We start from the raw sequence: 7,244 nt of genomic DNA, 5'->3' as shown, positions 1-7,244 counted from the left end.
TGGACTAAATTGCCCACACAACTGTGGCCTCGGAGGGATCCTCCAGAGCCCGTATCCAGCGCAGGAACTGGTTGTCAGCATAGGAAGCATAGCCCAGGAGGGCAGGCTGCCACTGGAGCTTTGTACCGCAGCAATTCCCATTTAAATAAACAGTCCTCAGACACCACTGGCAGCAAGGATAAATCAACATAGCCTTTGGGTTGCTGAAATCCATAAGGCTCAGACTGATACATTTCATCCCGCAACATTGTTAAAGAGCAAGGTGTGGTGTTTTAAGGCCAAGGATGTTTGAAATAAGAACACAAGTAAACAAATTACTAATAACAAGTTAAGAGTTTTGGGAGTGGGTGGATGCAAGTGAATGTGAAAGCTGAGTGACAAGGAATGAAAACAAAGAAAAATACATCAAACTAGATCTACGAGTTACTTTTGTCTCAGTGAGGTAGGTCTCTGAGGCAGTTTCTCTGAACAGCAACAAACTATTCCATTTGGAAAAGGAAAACATGGAAAAACTTCACAAGTAAAGGGAAAAAACAAGTAGTGACAGGAAATATGCTGTTAAATGGAGAATTTTGAATTCTTGGTAATTTCTTCCATAAAGGGGCCTCAGTAGTCAATCATTCCTCATTTGTAAATGTTAAACTTTCTCCATTATCAGAGTAGCTTTATTATTAACCAATAAGATTTTTATAATCCACATGTATTTATTTATATTTCTTAAGAGCTTGAGGATGTTTTTTGTCATTGTTTCAGAAATTGGGATCACTCTTCACAGGAAAATACTTTAGGAAGAGAAATGCGGAGCATGGAAAACAATTGACACCCCTGTACATTGTCCTTGTCTCTGGCTCCACAGGTGGCAGAGTGGAGAAGGTTCTTCCTGTGGCCCACACAAGGAGAAAAGACCTGATTACCAGTGCCAAAGGAACACAGGACTGGTCCAACCTTTTACATCCAAGCAAGCATGTAACAGACATCTACTTCAGAATGCTTCACAAAACATAGTCCATAAATCTGGGCTACAAAGCAGGGTTTCAACATCCTGTAGCACAAAATACCTACAGAAAAATATTGAAAGTCACAACTATTAAAAAAAAAAACAAAAGCCACAAGAAGCAGCTAGGAGAGACTGGGCACTGCAGAGACTATGTTTCTGCAGCAGTAGCAGGTATTGTAAAGTTCCAGCATGAAGCACTACTCCACTCTGCCCTACAGAGAAGGAAATAAAACTTACAACAGTTCTTCCAAAATGTATCTGAGAAGCAAATTCCTTCAGTATTTGCAGATCAGAGTTGTGAGGAATCTCAAGGCTAAACATCCACTTGCAGACAATAGGGTGGCTTGGTACAGTTGCAGCAAAACAACAGTGGTGTTTTATTGGTTAAGTGTATTGTTTTTTGAAGTTCTTTATCTTGTACACTCTCACCTCTCTTCACCTAGATGCAAGTCTTCCTAAGTACATTCTTGAAATCCATTCTCACCTTAATGCTGCAGTCAAGATTCTTTGGCCTTTGGTATTTGATTTTGCTTGTAGGTATGACATGAATAATGTTAATGAAGAATGATACATATGGGATGCATGAAATGGGAAGAAAATTTCATGTGCAAACTCTGCAGCATGAGGTTATGTTAATAACATGTATTCCAAAGACTTGTCCAATGATAATCTAAATGCAGATTCCAAAATTCTTAATATTCCAGATAAGATCTGACACTGCAAGACCACAGGCTACCTGGCTGAGGGAGAGCAGTCAGTCAGCAAGAAACACCAAGTGATGGGAAAAGAAAATCTGGCAAATGGTCAGGGAAGATTTCACTTGCCAAAAAAAAAAAAAAAAAATCCTTTGGATCATCACAGCCAGGTCATGGCTGATTTACAAACAGCAGCAGAAAGCCATTTTAACAACAGTCTAACCAACTACACAGACTGATTTTGCAACTTGTTGAGTTGGCACGGCAAGCCCATGTAATATGTGTACAAGGTATGATAATGCAAAAATAGTCAGCACAGCGCTGCACTTCCAAAATTGTAGATGAGATGTATGGGATGTTATTAAAGCAGGGCATAGAGTATACTACCCCTGCAACTGCTTCTTTGAGCTGCTCTCAAATCTTGCTTATAGTCACCCATCAGCTGCATCAAGCAGATGTCTCATGCAGCTGAGAAAGCAGTTCTGAATTCCAGGCAGAGCAGATGGCAAGTCAGTTTTAAAGGTTTCATCTAAAAGACCAACATAACGATATAGGACTCCATGGCATTCAATTAAGCTTGCAAGGTGAGAATCAAGAATAGCAGGATTTGTTTGTTATGCTGGGAGGTATGTTTTCCATATTTTTTTATCCTTATTGTCAGTCATGTGCTTGCATGACTAGATGGGGAATCAGAAACAGCTCTAATGGAAAAGAGAAATTAGGTCATCTAGTCCATCCTCACTGCCAGGGCATGACTGTTCCCCACAGTGTATCACTTCCCACACAGCTATCTTTCCAACTGTCTTCCATAAGATGGAAATGCAATTCAGAGTCCCATTTGGCTACGACTACTAGAGCTTTTGAGGACTTCTTTTCTGGGCAAAAATGCTTAAGGAGGGACTCAGAGCTAACAATTTTAAATATGTTAAAAAAAAAAAAAAAACCAACAAATATCAGAATTTGTTTCTCGGTAAAAAAATTTTAATAAAAAAATTGTGCAATTGGGACACTGTTTTCATTCAGACAGGAAATAGTTTCTATGACTCAATTCTACAAGTTAAACAATAGGATTCCGGCTTAAAATAAAAAAATTTTAAAAATCAAACAATTAGTTCAGCAAGTAGTTTAGGAAGCAGCCAGTACTCGTGATGCTCTGAGCAGACTTATCAGGAGACTCAGCACTAGTGCTAGGTGACTGTAGGTATTCCAGGTTGCCTCGATAAACTAGTCCCAGTGCTGGGATCCCCATCCTTCAGCAGAACATCTCAGTGTGCAAGCGCTCAGACAGTATAGAGCAGAATTGCTTTAGTAAGGAAAGAAATGAATGAACACAAATGGAGAAATGGTGATAGAACTTACATGTAAGGAAATGGCAAACTACTTCCCTTTTGGCAGCTTTAGCACTACTAACTTCCATGCTGCCTGCAAATGAGAATAACCTCCATCTTGTACCCCCTGACTACACCACCATGCTCATCAAGTAAGTCTAATGGTTTGAATTAGCAAGTGGCAGTCCAAATATTTCCCTAAGGTTGATCTCCTTTCCCAAAGGACCCGTTTGCTTTGTTTCACTAGGAGGTGCCACCGTGTTGTTTGGTTTAAGGATTCACTTTCTTAAATTAGGCAGGGATTCTCCAAACTCCACTCAACTTCGCTATAGCATTTCCTTTTGCCGCCAAATTCTCATCCTTCTCTGCCTTCACATGCTTAGCTACATTAGTTCTTGTAGTGGCATTTTTAGACCATCATCCTTCACTGGAGAACTCAGTTTGCACTGCACCCTGCAGTAACATTTTCAGTGGAGTGAATGGTGAATGTAGCAGTTTTATACTATTAGATGGGGGGGGGAGAAGCATTCCAGTATTACAAATCCACTGAACAGTCAACTTTTCTTCTGTTTAAGTCTAGTGATTTATTAATTGTAATGAGGTCTGCCTAGTTGTCTGAACAAGTGAAATTTAGAAAGTCAAGGAATAAAGTATGCAGTTCCAGGATGCTGATACCAATCTCATATCTGCCTGAAAAGAAATGCTATGTTACATTTGGAAGGCTTGAGCATCTTTTAAAAATTGAAGTGCCTTTGACAAGAATGATCTACCCTTTCTCCTCTGGCTCTAATTGGACAAAAATAATATTTGCAGTTGACCCATCCATCAAGACAGACAGATAAGCCTGCCAATGACTAACAACATTTAAGACAGTGAAGTAACAAGTGAGTCGCCTTTATAAAGAGCAGCAATTTGGAAAAATATTTTTTTCAAACATCAATGCCCATGCTGTTAAAGATCATTCTATTAGGCAACCAAAATGAGAATTTAGAGATTCCTCCCTCCTCGTTTTTTCCCTTTTCAATATAGTTTCTGTTCACACACCCCCCTAAACAAAATGCCCCTTACTGACCAAATGATCGACAAAATACAAATCTAACTATTGCAGACCATCCAGAAATTGAATCCCCACTAAAATCAGCAAAACCTTGAGCAAAAGGATGTGCAGCATTAGGATCTGCCTCTGGAAAAGCTGCTGTTATAGATATAGTGAAGCTCTGCAACTCCTACCATCCCTGCACAGCGCCAAAGGTTCTTGGAGCGCTCTGATCTATGATTTCTCTCTGCGCAGACCTCCTGACAACAGAATGCTTACTGGATTTTAGCCAGCAGGCAGCACTGACACAAAAACAGGTGGGTATAACTGGCTAAGAGTAAGCTTTTTAATTTGGATTTCTAGCTATCAGCAGGGTGAGGACCTGGAACAGGCTTCCAGTAGCAAAGGAGGAAAAGAATCTAAATATAAGGCTTGATAAACATGCTGTGTAGTGCCTGTGATAGGACTGAGTGGGATGTGATGATCTAGGGGGTCTCCTCCCGTCCTATTTTAAGTACATAAACCATGGCATACATTGTCCCACTTTGAAGCAAAAGTCTCTAATTGGTTAGGTTAGCACATTTAAAGCTTTCTTCTCCATAGGAACCATTTATATTATTATTTCTACAAATTAATTTATTTAGCAAAAGCTGCTGGTTTTGACCCACATTCCACAGCTCCCCCAGAGGTGACCATGCACTCTTGATACAGAACAGCACATAAATGTTGCTTGTAGAAAAATGGAGCACCACATCCACAGAGCTATAAACACCTTTTCAGCCTTGACCACAGAAGAGACCTTTATGCCTCTGCACGTCCATGCACCGCTGTTTTAAGTGACAAGATATTTTAAATTCTTTCCACTTTGGAGGTAAGAGACAGCAGTGTTTGCATTCAATACTATTCTGATCTATGGGCTCTCTTCCTTTCCTTATTCTCTTACCTCACAGAGCACTTTCAGTAGTGATCATCTTGCTGTATCTCCTCCCCTCCAGGATCCTGCACACCTTGTACCTCGGTGCAGAGACCACCCCCTCCTACACATATTTTCAAGGTGCAAGAGATAAGAACAATTTGTGCCTTCAAGAACAGCATCTCTTCACCAACCACACAGCATGCCCAGCCCTCGCTCCAGATCCCTAGGGCAAGGTAGAAAGGAGGGGCAAGGCCACAGACAGCTGGAGTGGAGCAGAGCAGGAGAGTAACCAGAACATTAGAAACACATTTGTAGCAACAGAAGTTTTACAGCATAGTAGTTTTGACCTCATTTGGTAATTATGGAGTGGACCTAGCAAAAGCATCATTTTGTCTCCCACTGAGCACTACTCAAACTGTCACAGATGGGAAAAAAATTGAGGGAAGGAACAAAATGGAACAGCAAAAACATGGAGTCAGTTAAACTGCCTCTAGTTGCAAGACTACTGTACACAAACTTCAGGTACTCCTTAAGAAGTTCCTCCTGTTCCTTCCCACTGATAAAAACATCAACCACAAAGCTGACAGCAACAAACTGCCAGGAGAATAACAGAACTTCCACTTGATGCAATATTTACCGGTCACCACCATTTATTTAATGCATTTTGGCATAGCTACATACTAACAAGTATATATATACTTTAAAGCCTCAGACTATAAGTATGTTTTGCATGGGTACCTCTAAAACTAATCTAATAGTGTTTGCATAAAATCCTACTGAAGACCTGATCTATGAAAACTGAGTTATAATCTCAAGGTCCTGTATTTAAACTGATTAATTGTAACATTAAAGTGATTAATAAAGTTCAACTACTGAAATCTTTCAGATCAGACAGCAAGATCTTGTTTGGACCATTTATTCAGATCAAATTAGCTGTATAAATGGAATTTAAACCACCTATGTATTTAAGCTGACAGAAATTATGCTAACAGAGCAAAAGCAGCGTTTTATGGTAGTCCAGATTTTTCAGAAGGGATGAGAACACCACAAAACCTTCATCTGCCATTTTATAAAACAGCCTCAAAGCATTCTGCAGCCTCCCAGTTCACATTGGCATAATTTGTTCTGAGTAGAAACACAAATATTTTCTAATCTAAACTTAACTGGGCTGATTCATGCATCCTGTACTAGACACCATAGAATCTCTAACCCATGCACAAAATCTCTTTGGAAGACTGAGTTATGTGAAGTATGTTCTAATGTACAGCTTTGTTATTGCTGTCACTGCTGACACCAAACTTTATTGCTCCCTGGCCAAAACACATCAGGAGTTTTCACTGGAGAGTGCAATTTAAGTAATTTAGAGCACAGAACCAAACATCTTTTCTCCCTCTCCTTTTCCTCCCTCTTACAGGGCTGTAATGAGCCCCTTTTATTGTTTCCAACAGATTTGCAACAGATCTGAAATACCCAGCATCTGCTCAGCAATAACAAGATCAGCAGCCATATGTAATTTGAAGCAAAGGCTTAAAAAAACCCACCCTTCTCTCCCACCCCCAACCCGCCAAGAGATTTTACAAACTGTTCATTTGTTTCCAAAGTAGAGGGATTTTACAATTACGACGACCACAACAGCAGGAATGAGGATTTAACTAAGTGAAGAGATTGGACAACTGAGAGTATCATTTGCAATAAAAGAGCTTATGAGCCACTTCTAATGGCATTTACAGAATCTCAACTCAGGGCTTCTTACACTGATGTCAATACGCAGACCCTACACTACAGACAAAACTCCCTTAAACAAGCCTGCACATACAGAAATTTTTTTAAATACTTGATCACATTGTTTGAGGCTACACATTATTATCAGAGAAATAACTTGTGTCTGTTTATCAATTTAAGGATTCTGGCAGAAGATGACAAAGGCATTCCTCTAGCAAGTTAGTCTTCACAGCGTAGTGGAAAATATCATGGCAGTAATCCAAAGCTGGTACTAACATTTCACCCTTCCCACACTGGCATTTTATTCATCTGAAAGCTGGCCAAGCTGTAATTGCTGGAGCTTTCAGCAGTCGTGTCATCTAGCCTCGCTCACACAAAAGAGGGTAGTTAGTTCTTGTTACAAAGGTCTGGGATTTCAGTTGTAGGATTGGGATCTCAAGTTTGTAGTCTTCCAGTAACATTAAAAATAATTTTTTAAGTTCATGCTTTTCCTACATATGATTATTTACAGCCCAGTTTACACTTCTCATTTGATATGGAAGATAATTTT

This window comes from Athene noctua, chromosome 1, assembly GCF_965140245.1.
Source record: "Athene noctua chromosome 1, bAthNoc1.hap1.1, whole genome shotgun sequence".
NCBI classification, from domain to species: domain Eukaryota; kingdom Metazoa; phylum Chordata; class Aves; order Strigiformes; family Strigidae; genus Athene; species Athene noctua.
The sequence above is the reverse complement of the archived record's forward strand: the minus strand, read 5'-3'. Positions refer to the sequence as shown.